Source organism: Cervus elaphus, chromosome 31 (assembly GCF_910594005.1).
Source record: "Cervus elaphus chromosome 31, mCerEla1.1, whole genome shotgun sequence".
In the NCBI taxonomy this organism is placed as follows: Eukaryota; Metazoa; Chordata; class Mammalia; order Artiodactyla; family Cervidae; genus Cervus; species Cervus elaphus.
Genome location: NC_057845.1, coordinates 35,033,933 through 35,057,725, shown reverse-complemented (window position 1 = coordinate 35,057,725; position 23,793 = coordinate 35,033,933).

Genomic DNA, 23,793 nt, shown 5'->3' with positions numbered 1-23,793 from the left:
GTCCATTGAGTCTGTGATGCCATCCAACCATCTCATCCTCTGTCGTCCCCTTCTCCTCCTGCCTTCAACCTTTCCCAGCATCAGGGTCTTTTCAGATGAGTCAGCTCTTCACATCAGGTGGCCAAAGTACTGGAGTTTCATTTTCAGCATCAGTCCTTCTAATGAATATTGAGGGCTGATTTCCTTTAGGATGGACTGGTTGGATCTCCTTGTAGTCCAAGGGACCCTCAAGAATCTTCTCCAACACCACAGTTTAAAAGCATCAATTCTTCAGTGCTCAGCTTTTTTATAGTCCAACTCTCACATCCATACATGATGACTGGAAAAACCATAGTTTTGATTAGATGGACCTTTGTTGGCAAAGTAATGTCTCTGCTTTTTAATATGCTGTCTAGGTTGGTCATAACTTTCCTTCCAAGGAGCAAGTGCCTTTTAATTTCATGGCTGCAGTCACCATTCTTCAGTGATTTTGGAGCCCCCAAATAAAGTATCTCGCTCTTTCCATTGCTTCCCATTCTATTTGCCATCAAGTGATGGGACCCAGTGCCATGATCTTGGTTTTCTGAATGTTGAGTTTTAAGCCGACTTTTTCACTCTCCTCTTTCACTTTCATCAAGAGGCTCTTTAGGTCTTCTTCGCTTTCTGCCATAAGGATGGTATCATCTGCATATCTGAGGTTATCGATATTTCTCCTGGCAATCTTGATTCCAGCTTGTGCTTTATCCAACCTGGCATTCAGTATGATGTACTCTGCACATAAGTTAAATAAGCAGGGTGACAATATACAGCCTTAACATACGCCTTTCCCTATTTGGAACCAGTCTGTTGTTCCATGTCCAGTTGTAACTGTTGCTTCTTGACCTGCATATAGATTTCTCAGGAGGCAGGTCAGATGGTCTGGTATTCCCATCTCTCAGAATTTTCCACAGTTTATTGTGATCCACACAGTCAAAGGCTTTGCTATAGTCCATACAGCAGAAGTAGATGTTTTTCTGAAACTCTCTAGCTTTTTCAATGATCCAACGGATGTTGCCAATTTGATCTCTGGTTCTTCAGCCTTTTCTAAATCTAGCTTGAACATCTGGAAGTTCACGGTTCTTATACTGTTGAAGCCTTGCTTGGAGAATTTTGAGCATTACTTTGCTAGCGTGTGAGATGAGTGCAATTGTGCAGTAGTTTGAGCATTCTTTGGCATTGCCTTTCTTAGGGATTGGGATGAAAACTGACCTTTTCCAGTCCTGTGGCCACTGCTGAGTTTTCCAAATTTGCTGGCATATTCAGTGCAGCACTTTCACAGCATCATCTTTTAGGATTTGAAATAGCTCAACTGAATTCCATCACCTCCACTAGCTTTGTTCATAGTGATGCTTCCTAAGGCCCACTTGACTTTGCATTCCAGGATGTCTGACTGTAGGTGAGTGATCACACCATTGTGATTATCTGGGTCATGGATATCTTTTTTGTATAGTTCTTCTGTGTATTTTTGCCACCTCTTCTTAATATCTTCTTCTTCTGTTAGGTCCATACCATTTCTGCCCTTTATTGTGCCCATCTTTGCATGAAATGTTCCCTTGATATCTCTAATTTTCTTGAAGAGATCTCTAGTCTTTCCCATTCTGTTGTTTTCCTCTATTTCTTTGCATTGATCACTGAGGAAGGCTTTCTATCTCTCTTTGCTATTCTTTGGAATTTTGCATTCAGATGGGTGTATCATTCCTTTTCTCCTTTGTCTTTAGCTTCTCTTGTTTTCTCAGCTATTTGTCTTTTTCTTGAGGATGGTCTTGATCCCTGTCTCCTGTACAATGTACAGAACCTCCGTCCATAGTTCTTCCGGCACTCTGTCTATCAGACCTAATCCCTTGAATCGATTTGACACTTTCACTGTATAATCGTAAGGGATTTGATTTAGGACATACCTGAATGGTCTAGTGGTACTGTACTTCATGAGAGTGCTGTACTTCAAGTCACACTGAGGATTTAATAAGTGTGCTTTGCATGAAAAGATAATCAATATTGCTAGCTATTAGAGAAATGTAAATCAAAGCCATAGTAATGTGTCACCTCATACCTCTCAGAATGGTGATCATCAAAAGGTCTACAAATAACAAGTGCTGAAGAGGATGTGGTGAAAAGGCAACCTTTCTATACTATTGTTGGGATTGTAAATTGGTACATCCACCATGGAAACCATTGTGAAGGTTCCCTAAAAAATTAAAAACAGAGTCGTCATATGATCCAGCAATACCTCTTTTGGGCATATATCTAGAAAAGATAAAAACTCTAATTCAAAAAGATACATGAATCCCAGTGTTCATAGCATTATGATAGCCAAGACATGGAAATAACCCAAATGGCCATCAACAGATGATTGGTTTAAGATGTGGTGTGTGTATATATATATATGTATGTGTATATATATATATGTATATACACACACACACACACACATTACTCACCCATAAAAAGGGATGTAATATTGCCACTTACTGTAGCAACATGGATAGGCCTAGAGAATATCATACCAAGTGAAGTCAGACAGAAAAAGCTAAATGTTATATCAGTTGTATGTGAATCTAAAAAATAATACAAATGAATCTGTATACAAATGAGAAATAGACTCACAGGTATAGAAAGCAAGCTAATGTAACCATTAAAAGGGGAGGAAAAGGGACAAATTAGGAATATGGAATGCTACAAACTAGTATACAGGAAATAGACAAGCATGCGGATTTACTGTATAACACAGGAAACTATATTCAATATCTTGTGATAATGTAATGAAAAATAATCTGAAACGTATGTAACTGAATCACTGCCATACACTTAAAACTGACACAATGGTATAAATTAACTCTACTTCAATTAAAAAAAAAGAAGTGTGCTGTGATCTGCTTACCCTACTGTGCTTGGAACAGCCCCCACTTGAAGAAGTCTATATAGTTCTTTAATTGTGGGTCTTTGCATAAGAAACAGATCTGAATGGAGCAGACTTGAAACTCAAGCCCTGCTGTGTCTAGGGTACTAATGAAAAGAACTAAAACTGAAGAAGTAAATGCTTATGGTCATAAGCTACGGGGATTTGAAGGTTGTTCATTATGTATGTTATGCATCATTGTTATTGCAGAAAAACCTGCCTAATATACATATATGCAAAGGGAAGAACTGATCCATCCAAATACCCTCCATCTCCTATCCTAAAAGCGCTGGAAATAATAAGTGATGAAAAATGGATCTTCTCTCTGAAGACATGGACATATGTGATATGCACAGTCAGCAAATGATCACATACATATGTAATTATATAACTACACATTGTCACATGTGTTAGCCAAGAAAAAATGGAAGAGCATAGCGTATGAAAATAAAGAGATACAGGAGGAATGTATTTCATCTGGGAAATCAGTGAAAGTTTCTTCAAGTACTTCTTATTTAAAACATGAAGGAGTCAGAGAAAACAAATAAAATATAAAGTAAGCATTTTTATCTATAGGAACAGAGTGAACAAAAGAGATGCAGGACTTTGGGACTGTTAAAGCGCTAGCTGGAGCCAAAGGAAGGGCTTAATGGGTTTCATACTAAACACAGAGCAACTCGTGAACTAGTATTCCTTTAAACTTATATTTATTTATGTAAACATATTAGTCTCATAACTAGAATAAATTCAGCCCTCAGTATACACAAACTTGAAATTTTGAATGTCTCCAGATGTGCAATGTTCTTATAAAACTCTTGCCAGAGTCTGTATTAGAGGAGACTTTCAAAATTCCATCAGTCAAAGTACAGCCCATATCCTACCTAGAAGAAGGAGAAAAGGAAAGAATTTACTCATGAAATTCACTTTTAAATAAATGACAACTATGAAATGTTATCTTAAGAATTATAAGTTTATATTTTAATGTTTGAAAATTTAATTGTAATCTTTGAAAATTATATTTTTTCATTTGAGGGCTTATCACTTAACTATAATAGTGAAACTAAGCAAGAGAAAAATTCCTCCTTTAGAAGAGACAAAAAATTGCTATGTTTCTGGGTCAGCAGAAGAGCCTTGCTAAATATCAACCACAAAAAACCTGTAATAGCACTATCTAAAAATCAAGTAAAATAGAAACATTTACTCATAAGATTCTCATTTATAAACATACATTTATAAATCACTATTGAAAGAATTATAATCTATGAAATTTCCATTTGAATTGTTATATAATCACTTAAATAATATCAGTAAAGTCAACATTTAGAAATGCCAGGCTGGATGAAGCACAAGCTGGAATCAAGATTGCTGGGAGAAATATTAATAACCTCAAATATGAAGATGACACCACCCTTATAGCAGAAAGAGAAGAGAAACTAAAGAACCTCTTGGTGAAAGTGAAAGAGGAGAGTCAAAAAGCTAACTTAAAACTCAACATTCAGAAAGCAAAGATCATGGAATCTGGTCCCATCACTTCATGGCAAATAGAGGGGGAAACAATGGAAACAGTGACAGACTTTATTTTCTTGGGCTCCAAAATTACTGCAGATGATGATTGCAGCCATGAAACTAAAAGATGCTTGCTCCTTGGAAGAAAAGTTATGACCAACCTAAACAGCATATTAAAAAGCAGAGACATTACTTTGCCGACAAAGATCCATCTAGTCAAAGCTGTGGTTTTTCCAGTGGTCATGTATGGATGTGAGAGTTGGACTGAAAACTGAGCACTGAAGAATTGATGCTTTTGAACTGTGGTATTGGAGAAAACTCTTGAGAGTCCCTCGGACTGCAAGGAGATCAAACTAGGCAATCCTAAAGGAAATCAGTCCTGAATATTCATTAGAAGGACTGATGCTGAAGTTGAAGCTCCAATTCTTTGGCCACCTGATGTGAAAAACCGACTCTTTGGAAAAGACCCTAATTCTGGGAAAGATTGAAGGCAGGAGGAGAAGGGAACAACAGAAGATGAGATGGTTGGATGGCATCACTAATTCAATGGACATGAGTTTCAGCAGGCTCCAGTGGTTGACGATGGACTGGGAAGCCTGGCGTGCTGCAGTCCATGAGTTCTCAAAGAGTCGTACATGACTGAGTGACTAAATTGAACTGATGTCAAAACAGAAAAAGGTCAAAATTATTTTTAGAAGACCAAAAAAATTGTTGTATTTCTGGATTATTTTAGTAGAGTTGTTGACAATACCAAAAATATGATAATTATACTATTTGCAAGTAGAGTAAGATGAAGAAATTAACTTACAAAATCCAGTATCATCTTAAAGATTTTTGATTCTATCAAGCTTTCATTTGATTAATGCATAGTCACTTAACTAACAACAATGAAAGAGAAAAAAATCAAAATAACTTCAGCAGAGAGAGAAGAAAATGTCTTAAACTGAGGTTCTAGATCTTCAGAACTAAGCATATTGGAAGACAGAATCAACTCAGAAGCAGAAACACTTCTGTTTTCAGGTTAAATGGTGGGGAAGTGTGAATTCAATCCTGGTGCAGAAACATTTATTGTCCATGGAGGACGCTATGGGTCATGGAGATCTCTTGAAGGAGGAGATTTCTGGAGAGGCTTGTTCTTGCTTTCCAGGAGAGGGGCAGGCCAACAATCCCTCTTCTCAGAAATTTTCCCCTGGCCCCTTCTGAAACATGTGGCTTCTGATGGGAGGGTAGGGTGCAGGACCAGAATGTCCATTCAGATTTGGAGGGTTAGATCCAAGAAAGGTCCTCAGTTTCTGCCTGATAAAAGCATCAGGACAAGCTCTTTCTTTGTCTTGTGGAGGAATTGCTGTATCTTTTTCTAAGGTCATAGGGATGGCATCCCCCTACAAGTCATGAGACCATCAGTCCTGGCCCCATCACAGCATCTTATACCTCTTTCTTTAAGATCTGTCAAACAGAGAATTCCCTAGTTGTCTTCCAGGGCCTATTCCAAGTGCCCCATTTAGAACATCAGGGACATAAAAATACTTTTTAAAATGTTCAAATTAAATTCTAACTCAAATTTTGGTCTGAAGTTTTTATTTTTTCTCCTTAAGCCATCAAAGCTATTCTCAATCATCAATATTCCCTGCCTGTAATCATGGGCTTTTCCATCATGGGAAATATACTCTGATACTGATAATTACCAGTGGTTATTTCCAACTTTCTGAAAGATTTGGAATTCTATTTTATATGTGTTCAGCTCTTCACATGCATGGCTGACCTGTTGCTTTGGAAAGACTCTCCTCTTTTCACTCTAAATTGAGTATTTCATGGAGATGAATTTTATTTTATCCTTAATGAAGTTCAGAAAGGACACAGAGTCTCTGTTGAAGCTTTTGCTTTTTAGTTTCTAACAGGTTTCAAATTGCAGCAAAACTGCTCGGTTTGGATACTTTTACTATGATCTTTAAGTGCATTAATGATCCTGTTTTCTTCAGCTAACTTAGTGTGCATCTGGTTTCTTTTTCCTTCAAAAGTTTTTGAAGGATATTAGTTTCCTGTGGCTCCTATAACAGATTAAAACAAACTTATTGTCTTAGTGCCTAGACATGTAGACAAAGGCCTATATACTCAAAATTGTAGTTTTTCCAGTGGTCATGTAGGGGTGTGAGAGTTAGACCATAAAGAAAGCTGAGCACTGAAGAATTGATGCTTTTGAACTATGATGTTGGAGAAGACTTGAGAGTCCCTTGGACTGCAAGGAGATCAAACCAGTCCATCCTAAAGGAGATCAATCCTGAATATTCATTGGAAGGACTGATGCTGAAGCTGAAGCTCCAATACTTTGGCCACCTGATGCAAAAAAACTGACTCTTTAGAAAAGACCCTAATGCTAGGAAAGATTGAAGGCAGGAAATGAAGGGGATGATAGAGGATAAGATGGTTGGATGGCATCACTGACTTGATGGACATTAGTTTGAGCAAACTCTGGGAGTTGATGATGGACAGGGAAGCCTGTTGCCGCAGTCCATGGGGTTGTAAAAAGTCGGACATGACTAAGCAACTGAACTGAACAGAGTGGCTTAAAAACAGCACAAACTTATTATCTGACCACAGAAGGCTGACATTAGTTTCACAGGGCTAAATTCAAGGTATCAGCAGGGTGGTGTTTCCTCTAGAGGCCAGGGGAAATTCATTTCTAGTGCTTCATAGCTTCCTGCATTCCTTGGCTCATGGCCACATCACTTCAACGTCTGCTTCTGTCACATTATTTTCTATTCTGACTCTGGTCCTTCTGCCTCCCTCTTATAAGAGACCCTTGTGATTACAGTGGACCTACCCAGATCACCCAGGAAACACTGCCCATCTCAAGATCCTTAACTTAATCAAATCTTTCAAGTTCCTCTTGCCTGGTAAGTTTCTGGGCCTTATAACATGAATATCTTTGGGAGGGGCAACCTGTTACAGAGTTTTATTTAACCACATCAATTGGTTTCTTCTAAAATTCTACTAAGAGATTTCCATTTTCTGATATATTTGTTTTATGGGATTTTCTGTTCCCACAATCCATGATGTCTTTTATAAGAAGAGGATCACACACAGCCTTAGAGAAATTCACCCAGCAATATGATTTTTTACTTTATAATAACTTACTACATGCATGGCACTTTAGAGTTTTGTAGCATTGCATGTTGTTTAATGTTCAGTTACTCTTCTTTTCCATCCTTCTACCTGTGAAGGCAATTTTATGCTCTTCTTAAGTTTGTAATTTTCATTCACAACATTTTAATTTTATTTTATTAAACTTATTTATTTAATTGGAAGATAATTACTTTACAGTAATGTGATGGTTTTTGCCATACATCAATATGAATGGCCATAGGCATACATGTGTCCCCTCCCTTCTGAATGCCTCTCCCATGTACCTCCCCACCCTATCCCTCCAGGTCATCACAGAGGCTTTGGGTGCCCTGAATCATACATCAAACTCCCACTGGCTATCTATTTTACATATGTTAATGAATATGTTTCAAGGTTATTCTCTCAACTCATCCCACCCTTTCCTTCTCTGGCTGAGTCCAAAAGTCTCTTTATATCTGTGTCTCCTCTGCCTGCTGGGCTGCCGTCTATGGGGTGGCACAGAGTCGGACGCGACTGATGCGACTTAGCAGCAGCAGCAGCCCCTCGGCTGCCCTGCATGTAGGGTTATCAGTACCATCTTTCTAGATTCCACATATATGTGTTAGTATATGATATTTTTCTTTCTCTTTCTGACTTCACTCTGTATAATAAGTACTAGGTTCATCCACCTCATTAGAACTGAGTCAAATGCATTCCCTTCTATAGCTGAGTAATATTCCATTGTATATGTGTACCACAACTTCTTTATCCATTCATTTGCTGATGGACATCTAGGTTCCTTCCAAGTTCTAGCTATTGTAAATAATGTTACATTGAACTTTGAGGGTGTTACATGGGTCTTTTTCAATTCTGGTTTCCTCAAGGTATATGCCAAATATAATGAAGGTGGTTTTAGTTGCAGCTACTTGAAATTTTCAGTGTTTTTATGTACCATTTATCATTTAAACATAATGAAAGCTTATGGAAAGGGAGATTCTATATTCTTTTTAATGGCCTCCAACTTTTATATTTCTATTAAAGTGTTCTCCATTTTGACTTCCATTAAAGTTAATTAAATTCCTGCAAATTCCTCTTTATAATGATCTCAAAGATGTACTCTCTTTCCTTCAGAAGGGCAGCCACTCCAGTGACCAGTTGTTTATCTCTAAATGTGTAGAGGTCTAATGATTACGGAATCCTACTATTACTAAAACTAGTATCCTCTACTACAGTAATATGCACAGATCTGGGGCTGGTCTGAGGTCTCTTGTCAGTACTCCTGGCACTACAGAGCATCACAGCCATCAGTTGACTCCCCATGGCCTCGGAGGCCAGAGCTGAGACCCATCATGTCGCCAGGCCTGACAGTTCTGTGGACATTCTTTCTAGACACGCCAATGCCCAGCAATCCCATCTCAGCACAGGTGTGAGAGGAAGAGCAAGAACCGGGGAAGGGGCCTCCCGACCTTCCTAGCATGGTGACATAGCAGGGGTCATAAAGGAGGGCCACAGGGGAAGTAGACTAAGCCCCACAGTGATGTTGCTCTGGGGCTCGAGTCTCATGCAGCCTTGCCCAGTGCCCAAGCACCCTGGGAATCCACGTCTTGTCTCCCCTTTAAGCCATTCAGAGGCCCTGGTTGGGATGCTCCACTGGTTGTGAAGGGATGGCTGCGAGGATTTGCAAGTTTCCGACTGTCACATATATTTTATCTTCTCTTAAATAAAACTTTTAATTCTGTGGCCCTTCTAAGAGTGCCAGGTTTAGCAAATAAAAATACAAGGTATTCAGTTAAATTTAAGTTTTATGAACAATGTAGGTATTTTAGTGTAAATATGCTCCATGCAATAATTGTGACACACTCATAATAAAAAAAAAATACATATTTGGGATTTTTTGAAGTTCAAATTTAACTGGGCATCCTATGTTTATCTGGCAACCTTTGTCCTGGAGGCATCATTTTCACAATGACAGCATAAAATACTGCTTTCAGTGCCGGACCAACCTAGAAAGTGTTTCGGGGGAAGGTATGGGAAACCCAAGAAAGGGTTTCAACCAGGGGTGTCCTGGAGCCAGATCCCACCAGCTGACTGTAACCGACCATAAGCATCTTCTCTCCACCCTGTGCTCAGCAAGGTCTCAGTCATCGCTTGAGACAGACCACGACTGGCATCTAAACCAAAGATAGAGAGAAACACTAGGCATCAAATCTGTGTCTACTGCCCAACCCGACCTGCCTCCAGAAAGATGGTTGTTTTAACTTGCACGTGACTGATCATAACCAATCCTCTTTAACTCTATCATTCTTAGGATGTGGAAAAAGCACTTTTCCCTTCTTAGAGTAAAGGTGAAGGAGAAATACCATTGCCACCAGAGGTCACTCTTAATCTCCTGAATTCAAAATTACCCAGGCTACAAAAGGAATCTCCTCCTGGAGCACAGAATCAAGAAAGGCGTTTTCTGTTACATAAAGTAGAGAACCTAAAATTCAGTCCACATTTTAATGAATCACTGTGGATTTTCCATAGAATATAAAATAGTTAAAACCAGTATTATGAATATTATTTAACATCACGTTTCTGTTGATTGTTAAGTGCAGAAACTTACTTATTATAGTCTTTTCCCTTCAGCATAAGAAAAAAAATTTAAGATATGGAGGGAATTGTACTTCATTAAAGTTTAGTTTTACCTACACATACCTTAGGCATAGAGTGAACATGTAGAACCAAAGAGAAGGCTTCAGTGGAGGTAAAACACCTTGGTGTTCTCTTGATTAAAATGATGTCATGATTTGTAGAATTTGACTTAAAACATAGCTCTGCTTAAGACAAAGCTCTATTCAGCCTATATTTTCTTGAATATTTGTTACTTAGTAAAACTAAAAGTGTTTACTGGGCATTGTCTATAAGTTGTTTGAATTGAATAAAATACTACCATTCTCTGAACGCAGAGTCTCCTGGAAGAATTATATATACACATCGCTGGAGGAAGGCATGGCAACTCCCTGCCCTATTCTTGTCTGGAGAATCCCCATGGACAGAGGAGCCTAGTGGGCTACAGTCCATGGGGTCACAAAGAGTCAGACACAACTGAGCAACTAAGCATAGCACACACATATATATAATAGCACTTGGTTTAATAAAGCTTTCAACAAAGTATGAGAATTCAGAAATACACAGCAAGTCACTCTTTTCTCTTAAATCTGTTGGCTGGTTTATGACCTAATGTCACCTTGGTATGAACAAGAAGCTTACATTCTATTAGGGGAAGGTATTAAAAAGTAAAAAGGTAAATTTAAGTGATAATTCCAAGTAGTGCCAAGCACCAGGAAGAAACTAACACGGGGTAATGAAAAAGAGAGACTGGGGTATAATCAGCAGGGCCGGATAAGTGCTCTCCTGGGGGAAACAACTGAGTCCTGAACAAGGAGTAAGTTCTGTGAACGTCTGAATGTAGAAGACTAGAAATTTAAAAAGTGGGAACTGAGGGATCCTTACAGAGGTGAGAATTAATGGACTTACTGAAATCAAGTGTGAGATTTGTTAACAGGCATGTCTGAAGAAATGCCCTTGCAAGTGTAATGGGCGGACATATTTAAGGAACCTCTCTGCAATGTGAACTGGATGGACTAGTTTGTTGCTAGGTGCAGTCACGCTTCAATGTGCCCCCAAGAGAAAAGGTCAAAGACCCTTGGAGGAGAACAGCTTGCTCCAAAGGTGCTGACCATCAGGTCTGGCCTCAGAAGATGGACTCCTTTTCAAACAGTCTTGGGAGATGTGAAACCAGCTGCCTGTGCTTAGCAACTCTAAGAGACTGTCTAACATGCTGGTATCGAATGACATGAAAGTTAGAAGAGGACATTGCCCAATCTTTGAAGTGATGAAGGGCTTTTGAAATTTGATATCATTGTGAGTGGAATTATATAAATCTATAAAACTGATAAGGGATTTTTAAGTTCCTCTTAATGAGCTTAGAGGCTTCCTAGGGTGGTTCAGTGGTAAAGATTCTGCCTGCTAAGATAGGAACTTCAGGAGACTCGGGTTCAATCCCTGGGTTGGGAGGATCCCCTGGAGTGGGGAATGGCAACCCATTCCAATGGGCTTCTCTGGTGTCTCAGATAGTAAAGAATCCGCCTGCAATGCAGGAGACTTGGGTTCGATCCCTGAGTTGGGAAGATCCCCTGGTGAAGGGAATGACTACCCACTCCAGTATTCTGGCCTAGAGAATTCCATGGACAGAGGAGCCTGGCAGGCTATAGTCTATGGGGTCGCAAAGAATTGGACACGACTGGGTGGTTTTCACTGTCGCTTTCAATGAGTTTAAGCTTAACAGTCATGTAAAACTGATAAGGGATTTTTTTAAGGCATCTTAAAGAATGAACTTATCAAGTGCAGGTAGCTTTTTAAATTATTTTTAAAAGATCTACAAAGAGGAATTGTTCACTAGATTAAAAATGCTGAAGAGGAATTTTTTAAAAGGAGGATACAATAAGACTTTCCTGGTGGAAAAGTGGATAAGGATCTGCCTGCCAATGCAGGGGACATGGGTTCAATCCCTGGTCCGGGAACATTTCACATGCTGTGAGGCAACTGAGCCCACGTACCACTACTGAAGCCCTTGTGCCTAGACTGGGGCTCCGCCACAGGAGAAGTCATTGCAATGAGAAGCCCACACACAGCAAAGAACAGTAGCCCCACTCACTGCAGCTAGAGAAAGCCTGCACACAGCAAATAAGATCCAGTGCAACCAAAAATAAAAATAAAAGAGTATACAATATAATTTGCTTTCTGTTTGGACCAGTTTTCATAAATACTACCTCTAATACTAACAAAACCTATGCTGTGATTCCATTGCATGCTAGGCAGTTTACTCATTTTGTCTTTCCAGGTCCTTAATGGCCCAGATGTGGGCTTGAGAGACAGAGTCTGCACTGAGTGTCTAAACCTGGAAGGCAGAGATCAGGGACGTTGGAGGATTCATGTATTTCTTCCTGTGGGGATGTGTAGACGTAACTTAACTGAATAACCCATTTGTTCCTTTCATTCATTTATTCTGTTTTGAAATCAGAATAGAACAGACTTAAATTTTCTTTCTTTCATGTATTTACATATGACCCTAGGGCTTCCCTGGTGGCTCAGAGGGTAAAGTGTCTGCCTGCAATGCGGGAGACTTGGGTTCAATCCCTGGGTCGGGAAGATCCCCTGGAAGAGGAAATGGCAACCTACTCCAGTACTCTTGCCTGGAAAATCCCATGGACAGAGAAGCCTGGTAGGCTACAGTCAATGGGGTCACAAAGAGTCGGACACAACTGAGCGACTTCACTTTCACTTCACTAGGTATATAATGGATTTCCAGGTGATGCACAGTTAAAAAATCTGCCTGCCAATGCAGAAAAAGCAAGAGACGTGGGTTTGATCCTAGGGTCAGGAAGATCCCCTGGAGTAGGAAATGGCAACTCACTCCAGTATTCTTGCCTAGAGAATTCCATGGACAGAGGAGCCTGGCAGGCTGCAGTCCAGAGCTCACAAAGAGTTGGACATGACTGAGCACTCATACACACATGCCTACTAGCTACATAAGTTACTCAGCTCTCTAAAATTCACCCATATCAACACTAAAATGAAGATAATATATACATTATTTGATGGTTGTTGAGACTGAGTAAGAATGTAGATCAAGTGTTTAATACAATGCTGTGGACCTTTGCTCTCAGAAAACAATAGATTGCTGTTTTTTTATTATTCGTTTACTAATTCAAAAACTATTTACTAACTACATTTATTATCATGAAAACTTGTTTTTGATCCTAGGGTCAGAACAACCAATAATAGACTTTATTCATCCGAATGCTATATACATGCATCTACTATATTGTTTGACCTGTTACATATACGTGCATGTATGATTACAAACTCCATGCTGTGTGGAGTGTGTGTAGAGAAATAACTCTGATTGTGTTATCTGTCATGGGGAAGCCAAGGCCCAGAGAGAATGATAACTTTTCCAAGATGGTACAGCTCATAGCAGAGCTCAGCCCTGTTGCCTCAACGACCAACACCAGAGTGCCTGGTTCAACAGACAGTGGTTAGTTCTTTGTGGGATGACAGTTGGTGAGTGTTAGGAGAGGCTTAAAGAGGGCTATCCTTTAAGCTGTCTTTGGAAAGAAAGGTAAGTATTTATCAGATGGGGAGGGAGGAGGGAAGATGGGGAGAATTAGTAGCAGAAAGAGAAGCTAGCATGTTCTTTCTATCAGCTGTGGAGAATAAAAAGCCTCGTTTCAATATTAGCGATCACAGACAATTTTAAATTAAAATCTCTTCCATTAAGGGAAAGCAGAAACTATTACCCTTTTAATATCAGTTATAAAGTTTTGCTCTATTCATTTATTAAGGACCTTGCAGGAAGGCACACAATCAATTCTCATAAAAGATAAACTCATCTTCTTTATTAAAGAAAAGATAAAGAAGGAAGAGCATTTAGAGTTCCCTCACCTTAACGGTTAACGAAGATAAACTAGAGCTCATATTTTATCCTTTCTTAATGTGTGCATTTTGTTGTTGGTTGGGCTTGCAAAATAAGGAGTTGCTGACTGGCAGGTCAGTGTAATTTGTTACACAGTTTTATATTCCCAGTACTTATATGTAGGTTACATGAAAAATTTCTGGGAAAAAAAAAAATGTGTTGCTGCTATGGGTGAAAGTGAGCAAGTGATTTGTTCAAGTGGTTAGTGCCCATGACTGTGGTGCTAAAGCAAAAATAATGTAAAATATTTTATTTCAGAAATAATTTCAGCATTTCTGTGACCTCTTGGTCCATAACACACTAACTTGACTCCTACCCACCTGGGAATCCATGGACAAAGACTTAGATGCTGCCATTCTTATTCCCCCTTAGATTTTTCTGGAAACAGCCTGAAAATACCAAGTCTGGGTCTCTATTGCCCTGTTTCTCTCCTTTTGCTCAGAAATACTAGTGGAGCAAATTAATATAGCCCCTTACTCCCCAGCCCCAGAGGAACCCACTAGTGTTTAATAGTTTCTAATCATAACCAGGTTCTCATTGTTGTCAACCATTCCCATTTACCTCTGCTTAATCCTAATCTATTCCCCCAATTCTTGCCAGATTCACCCATTGAACTCAAGCACCTTACTTCTCTTGTCCCCAATCCTACTTCAGTATTATTGCTCTTACTCCATTATTTTATTTACAAAAAACTTCTCTGAATATGTTTTACCATCAACCACTTCCTCTCTAATAACTTGTAAATTTAGTTTCCACATGTTGTCTAGCAAGGGAAGGCAGCTTAAAATAGACACTGGACCTGGATGTTAATTTGCTGCTCCATCCTTTCTGGACCTGTTACCTCATGTATGAAATGGCAATAATTAAAATACAGCACATGGTTTTGTTGTGAGAGTGAGATCAGATACAACACATGAAGAATTTGTCATATACCTGGCAGAAACAAGGTGAAGAATAAATACAGAATCCCGCTCTTTCTCTCCTACTTGTTAAGGCATGTTTTGCTTCTACTCTTGATACTTTGACTATTCTTCTGTATGTTCCTTGTGAGTTCCTCTTCTCACTAGTTTTTGTTTTATAGCCTTCTTTTTATTGTTCCTGCAATAATTTTACTTACAACCACAATTTGTAGCCTCCTTCCATGTATATTTGTCCCAATTATGTATCTTTGATTTATCAAACCTTGGATTTGAAAGTAGCCTTAACTGATCGCCTGACTGAACTTCATTATTGAGAAGAGACAACCCAGTCCCAGGGGGATTGCATTGCTTTTCTAGAAGCAGAAGAATCTCCATCTTCTGAATTTTGGATAACTGAGTTGCCATTTCTTTCTCCACAGTTTCAATGTTTCATTTTGAATCACTTGATCATCTTATAAGAATCTTGTATTTTTTATAATTAGCAAAGTATTAATGTACTTATCATCTCATTATCCCCAATTTGCCTTTGAGCACATTGAAACTCTGTAAATTTAAAGGGTTCCTCAGGTTGTATAACTAATTGTAACAGGGCAGGAATGAGACTCAAGACTTTAACTTTTGTTTCCAAAGAGCTCTGATAATTCTTTACAAAATCTGGTGCAAGAATCTAGGTTTATGTTTTTCATGCCTTTTAGATTGTTTATTCAGTGTTCTCTATGCTGAGGAAGTGATTTTTGAATACTACTGTGTCCTAGCTGTAAATTATATAATTACACCAAGAGCACATGTAAATTTGTTATTAAAATATTTTAAGAAGCATAGGATTACAACCCAGTATTCACTGCCCCGCACACATATGTTTTCTGTTTCTTTATGAATCATATTATATAATATATATCATGTCAGTTTATTTTAAGTCAAATGGAACCAAGTTATTCTTTTACCTTCTTCTTTGTCAAGATTATTTTGCAGGCAGTGCAAACAAAGAGTTGCTATGTGGTAAATTTCCTCAGGGATGATTTAACTACCCAATTTCCAGACATTCTCATGTAGCGCTCAGATATATCTTAATGTGACGCAATGACAAAGACATCTCTTCACTGGCTGTTATAGGATGGTGCTAATAAAACACATCTAACCATAGGGAGTACATTAGAATATTTTATGACTAGGAGGTGATTGCATGAATTATAAGTAGTATAACCTGGTTATATTGTGATAGACTCAACAGCTTCAGTAAAAAATACATATCAAATATACAATGCAAATGTAACATTCATTAGCATCATGTTCTCCATATATACCTGCTGTTATTTTGAGAGTGGAAGCTTAGAGTCATTTTCTTTGAAAACATCTTTATTCTCCACAAATGAAGTTGTATGTACCATATTTCCCAGATCATCTACATTTCAAGAAATGTGGTAAAATATTATATAACTTCAGATTATTTCTTGAACTAGATTATGACAACATATGTATAAAAATGAATGTTATTTGAATTGGAATATTGTTATTAATAGAAGTTACTTATACATTTATAACATATATAATTTGCTAATGATTATTAACTAATTTGATATTATTAAATTATATGTCTGACATAAAATTTATCTGATTTATTATTATGTATTATATACTTATGAAACATATAATCTGGCCAGCTTCAATCACAGCATTCACATCAGGTAAATTATTCTAACGTGTATTATGGGACATGTCAAGAAGGTAATAACATTTAAATTTCAATATTAATTACACACACTGTCATGGTTGCCAATAAAGCAAATGTGGTATTAAACTGCATTAAATACATTCCGTGTTCTAAATAAGGAAGGAATAGCACACTGTGTAGCACATAGATCACATCTGGGAAGATGTTGACTCCGGACACCACGTTTTATATTTATTCTCTTTTATTAATATATAACTGATTTGCAGTGTTGTTTAATTACTGCTGTAGAGCACTGTGACTCAGTTATACATATATATTCTTTTTCATTATGATTTATCATAGGATATTGAATATAAGTTCCTGTGCTGTAGAGTAGGATCTTGTTCTTATCCATGCTATATATAATAGCCTAGATTTGCTATCCCCAACATCCCATTCTATCCCTCCCCCAACCCCCTTTCTATTGGTAACAAGTCTGCTCTCTGTAACATGAGTCTGTTTCTATTTCATAGTTTCATTTGTGTCATATTTTGGATTCTACATACAAGTAATATCATATGATATTTATCTTTATTATCTATTTCACTTAGTATGATAATCTCTGGTTGCATCTGTCGTGCTGCAAATGGCATTATTTTGTTCTTTTTTTATGACTGAGTAGTGTTGCATTGTTGATGTCAACACCTCAGATATGCCACTCTAATGGCACAAAGTGATGAGACCAGAAACCATGATCTTAGTTTTCTGAATGTTGAGCTTTAAGCCAACTTTTTCACTCTTCTCTTTCACTTTCATCAAGAGGCTCTTTAGTTCTTCTTCACTTTCTGCCATAAGGGTGGTGCCATCTGAATATCTGAGGTTATTGATATTTCTCCCAGCAATCTTGATTCAGGCTTGTGCGTCCTCCAGCCCAGAGTTTCTCATGATGTACTCTGCATATAAGTTAAATAAGCAGGATGACAATACACAGCCTTGACGTACTCCTTTTCCTACTTGGAACCAGTCTGTTGTTCCATGTCCAGTTCTAACTGTTGCTTCCTGACTTGCATACAGATTTCTCGAGAGGCAGGTCAGGTGGTCTGGTATTCCCATCTCTTTCAGAATTTTCCACAGTTTATTGTGATCTACACAGTCAAAGACTTTGGCATAGTCAATACAGCAGAAATAGATGTTTTTCTGGAACTCTCTTGCTTTTTCAATGATCCAGCAGATGTTGGCAATTTGATCTCTGGTTCCTCTACCTTTTCTAAAACCAACTTGAACATCTGGACGTTCACGGTTCACGTTTTGCTGAAGCCTGGCTTGGAGAATTTTGAGCATTACTCTACTAACGTGTGAGATCAGTGCAATTGTGCGGTAGTTTGAGCATTCTTTGGCATTACCTTTCTTTGGGATTGGAAGAGCCTCTTGATGAAAGTGAAAGAGGAGAGTGAAAAAGTTGGCTTAAAACTCACCATTCAGAAAACTAAGATCATGGCATCTGGTCTCATCACTTCATGGCAAATAGATGGGGAAACAGTGGACACAGTGGCTGACTTTATTTTTCTGGGCTCCAAAATCACTGCAGATGGTGATTGCAGCCATGAAATTAAAAGACGCTTACTCCTTGGAAGGAAAGTTATGACCAACCTAGACAGCATATTAAAAAGCAGAGACATTACTTTGTCAACAAAGGTGCATCTAGTCATGGCTGTGGTTTTTCCAGTGGTCATGTATGGATGTGAGATTTGGACTATACAGAGCTGAGTGCCAAAGGATTGATGCTTTTGAACTGTGGTGTTGGAGAAGACTCTTGAGAGTCCCTTGGACTGCAAGGAGATCCCACCAGTCCATCCTAAAGGAGATCAGTCCTGGGTGTTCATTGGAAGGACTGATGCTGAAGCTGAAACTCCAGTACTTTGGCCACCTGATGTGAAGAGCTGACTCATTTGAAAAGACCCTGATGCTGGGAAAGATTGAGGGCAGGAGGAGAAGGGGACAACAGGATGAGATGGTTGGATGGCATCACCGACTCAATGGACATGGGTTTGGGTTGACTTTGGGAGTTGGTGATGGACAAGGAGGCCTGGATGTGCTGTTGGTTCATGGGGTCACAAAGACTCGGACACAACTGAGTGACTGAACTGAACTGAACTGAACTGAAGAGGAACTAAAGAGCCTCTTGATGAGGGTGAAAGAGGAGAGTGAAAAAGCTGCCTTAAAACTCAACATTCAAAAAGCTAAGATCATGGCATCTGGTCCCATCACTTCATGGTAAATAGGAGAGGAAAAAGTGGCACTAGTGATAGATTTTATTTTCTTGGGCTCCAAAATCACTCTGGATGGTGACTGCAGCCATGAAATTAAAAGATGCCCCTTGGAAGGAAAGCTGTGACAAACCTAGAGAGCATATTAAAAAGCAGAGACATCACTTTGTTGACAAAGGTCCACATAGTCAAAGCTGTGGTTTTTCCAGTAGTCATGTACAGATGTGAGAATTAGACCATAAAGAAGGCTGAGCTTTCTCAGTGTTGATGCTTTCAGTCTTGAAAAATTGGTGCTTTCAAATTGTTCTGGAAAAGACTCTTGAGAGTCCCGTGGTCAGCAAAGAGATCAAACCAGTCAATCCTAAAGGAAACCAGTCCTGAATATTCACTGGAAGGACTGATGCTGAAGCTGAAGCTCCAATACTTTGATTCCCAGATGTGAAGACACAACTCATTGGAAAAGACCCTGATGCTGAGAAAGATTGAAGACAAAAGAAGAAGGGGGCATCAGAGTATAAGATGGTTAGATAGCATCACTGACTCAATGGGCATGTGTTTGAGCAAACTTCAGGGGATAGTGGAGGGATAGAGGAGCATGGCATGCTGCAATCTATGGGATTAGAGTCAGACAAGAGTCAGCTATTGAACAGCAACAACAAAGTAATCCATTCTATATATGTAGCACACTTACTTTATTCATTCATCTGTCAATGGACATTTAGATTGTTTCTATGGATTGACTATTTGAATAGTGTTGCTATAAACATAGGGATGCTTATGTATTTTTGAATTATAATTTTGTCTGGATATATGCCCAGGAGTAGATTTTCTGTATCATATGGTACTTCTACTTTTATTTTTCTGAGGAATCTCCATAATGGTTTTCCATAACGGCTGCATCAACTTACTTTTTTCCTATTAATATAGGATATTCCCTTTTCTCTATACCCTCTCCAGCATTCATTATTTGTAGACTTATAAATAATTGTCATTCTGACCAGTGTGATGTGGTACCTCCTTGTAGATTTTATTTCAATTTCTCTAATAATTAGTGATGTTGAGCATCTTTGCATATATCTATTGACCATCTGTATGCCTTCTTTGGATAAAGGTCTATTTAGGTCTTCTGCCAATTTTTGATTGAGTTGCTTATTTTTTTTCTTGCTGAGTTCTATGAAGTTTGTCTATATTTTGGAAATTAAGCCCTTGTCAATCTAATTTTTTGCAAATACTTTCTCCCTTTCTGTAGATTGTCTTTTTGTTTTGGTTTGGTTTCCTTTGCCATGCAAAAGTTTGTAAGTTTGATTAAGTGCCATTTATTCATTTTTTAAAAAATTTCTATTGCCTTGAGAGACTGATCCAAGAAAACATTGATGCAATTTATGTCAGAGAATATTCTGCCTATGATCTCTTCTAGGAATTTTGTGGTGTCCTGTCTTATGTTCAAGTCTTCAAGCCATTTTGAGTATTGCCTGAAGCCTGGGAAGGCTATGCTTCCACTTTGTTCTTTTTCTTCAGAATTGCTTTGGCAATTCTGAATCTTTTGTGATTCCATATAAAATTTTAGGATTATTTGTTCCATCTCTGTGAAAAATGTCATGGGTAATTTGATAGCAATCATATTAAATCTGTAGACTGCTTTGGTTGATATACCATTTTAACAACACTAATTCTTCCAATATAAGAGCATGAGATATCTTTTCATTTCTTTGAGTCATCTTTGGTTTCCCTTATTAATATTTAATAGTTCTCAATGTTTAACTCTTTCACCTCCTTGGTCAGGTTTATTTCTAGGTAATTTTTTTTACGGGTGTGATTTTAAAAGTTATTTTTTTTTTTACATTTCCTTTCTGATATTTCATTTTTTTGTTTAAAAAATACAACTGCTTTCTGTATGTTAAGCTTGTATACTGCTTCCTTGCTGAATTTCTTGATCAATTCTAGTATTTTTCTGTGTGGAGTCTTTAGGGTTTTTAATATAAATATTATCTCATCTGCATATGATGAAAAATTTACCTTTTCTTTAAAATTGGATACTTTTATTTCTTTTTTCTTTTTGCCTGATTGCTATGGATGAATAGAAGAGGTAGGAGTGGGCATCTTTACTTTGTTCCAGATTTTACCAGGAAGTCTTTCAGCTTTTCACTGTTAAGTATCACACTGGCTATGGATTTGTCATAAATAGTTTTTATTATGTTGAGATATGTTCCCTTTATATCCACTATGGTAAGAGTTTTTTATCATGAATGGAGGTTGAATTTTGTCAGATGTTTTTTCCGCATCTATTCAGATGATCATATGGTTTTTGTCTTTTCCCTTATGTGGTATATCACACTGATCAGATTGCATGTGTTGATACACATAACAGTACATTTTGGATAAATATTGACAAACTGATGATTCCAGGGGAAAACAATGAGAATGTAAACCATTTGCTCATTAGAAATGGTAGATGAAATGGAAGATATTAAGGCCAAAAAAAAGAAATACTGAGGTAAGTGGGCAGTGAGGAGATAGGACTGGAAGTTTGGTGGATTTAGTGGGCTTCAGAGGGATGAAAACTGTAATGTGAAAGGGGAATTAGCCTCATTTGTAAAACATCAGAAGACAGATGATGATAATGGCAGTGGAGGAGTCATTTCACAAAATCAGATTTAAGCTCAAAGAAGAAACTTTCTGACAATTAGTGATGCCTAAAAAGAGACTAGATTGCCATTAGATATGAAATTGTTTTTTATTGTTGACTATTTTAAGACAGAGTTTACACAAGAATTGGTGTGTTGGAGAGGACCAACATACACTGAATCCAAGTACAATAAATTTTTAAATAAGGTGCTCATATATTTTATATTCCCAATATAACACATTTAAGAGTAGAGGGATTGCTAATAAAAGTAGGTTGGGGCAACAGTCCTAAACAGTAATATGAATCACAGAATCCATAATCTTGGTGATGATGATGATGATAGAAATCACTTAACTAGCATTTCCCAGAGGCTAGGCAGTGTTTCAAGTTATTTGTGTAAGAGATAGGGAACATTATTTTCTATATTTTGCAGAGAAGGAAAACTGCAGTCCATTTTTCTATATTAATTTAAGGTCTTAACAGTTGATAACACATAAAGCCAGCTGGTAAGAGGTAAAGATGGAAAGATTCTAATCCAGATAATCTGTTTCTAGATCTCATGGACTTAACTACCATACTGTGCTACATGTATATGTATATAGATATTTTAAAAGTTTATTTAGATATAATTATAGATCCACAGGAAGTTACCAAAATAGTAAAAGAGGTCTCATATTCCCTTTCCTTAATTTTCCCCAGTGGTTACATCTTATGTAAGTAAAGTATATTCAAATCCAGGAAATAGACATCAGTACAGGGTGTCTAAATAAATTCTATGCCATTTTATCACATCTACACAAGTAACCACCACTGCAATCAAGATCTAGATCTAGTCCATCACTACAAAGAGGTCCCTCAATGTTATTCCTGTGTAGTTATGCCTACCTTCCCCTGCTCGTCATTCCTACCACCTGGCCACTACCAGCTTGTTCTCCATGTCTATAATTTTGCCATTTCAAGTACATTTAAATGGAATCATACAGTGGTAAACTTTTGTGATTGGAGTTTTCATTCTGCATAATGCTGAATAGACATGTTTAATAGGAAAATTTAAATATTCAATCGCACAATTTCTATAGACAAAATTCCATTTGATTTTATAATAAAGAATTTGCTTGAATATTATTTTACAAACAACATGTAATGCAAAAAAATACAGTAGAATCAATAATCTTTTGGGGAATAAGTATATTAAGAACATTTGATGAAAAAATAGCATTCAGATTAGCTTAACCATATAGGAATTGTCATTTTGATCGGATTTGTTATGATTATCTTCTAATGACTGGCTGTTTATTTTGTGTAACATCTTAAATGACCTGTTTTGTTGCCGATAAACAGAGAAGCAACTTGATGTGCTGATGGGAAAGAATATAATTTAGCAATCAGCATTCAAATTTATTTTAAATTACATTCCCAGACATTGGGAAATATTAAAAAGGAATTAAGAAATTTTCTCCATTAGAGTTTTAGTTAGAGCCACTTCATTAAATGACAGCTTCAAAGTAAATAGGCAGGCAATTATGATTCTGTGCTAATCACACTGGTTGGTAAAATTGTTTCTTCACTTCTTATTTCCAGTTATCTCCACCAAATAATGTTATCTATAAGATAATATTCTGACTGAAGAGAACAGGGAAGGCAAATAAGCAAACCTAATTACCAATAACACTTACATCTAAAACATTTCATTATAAAACAGTTTAAAAACTCAACAGCTAACAAGATGAGCAGGTGGTTTTATTTTCATTTCAGTTTTTATTTCATTACATTTCATTTTATTTGTTTTTCATAAAAAGAAACACTAGTGCCTTCTAAGCTTTCATGCACATAGATAGGAAAATCCATTGACTCACTCCAGGAAAGGCAGTTGAGCAGACTCTGGGATGTGAGCCTTGAACGACAGTTTGGCACAGCACTGCACACACAAGCTTTGCCCAGGAGATGTTTGGAAAACAAAATAGAACAAAACAAAGAAAATGTACATTCAAAATTTTAATTCAACTTTTCATCTAAATTATGTTAGTGAAAATTTATTCATTTTTTTTTCCACATATGTATATATGAATCATACAGATAACTAACAGAAAAAAATTTTTAAAAATTACACTTCATTATAGGCAGTTGTGTTATCATGTTCTCTTATTTTTCAAAACAAGTTATTCTACCTTATACATCCATAAAAACCTGAAACACATGTATTATAAGGCGTCATAAAAACAAAACCCATGAATGGTCAACATGAACACAATATTTCCATTCTCATATTTCAATATAAACAAACGAA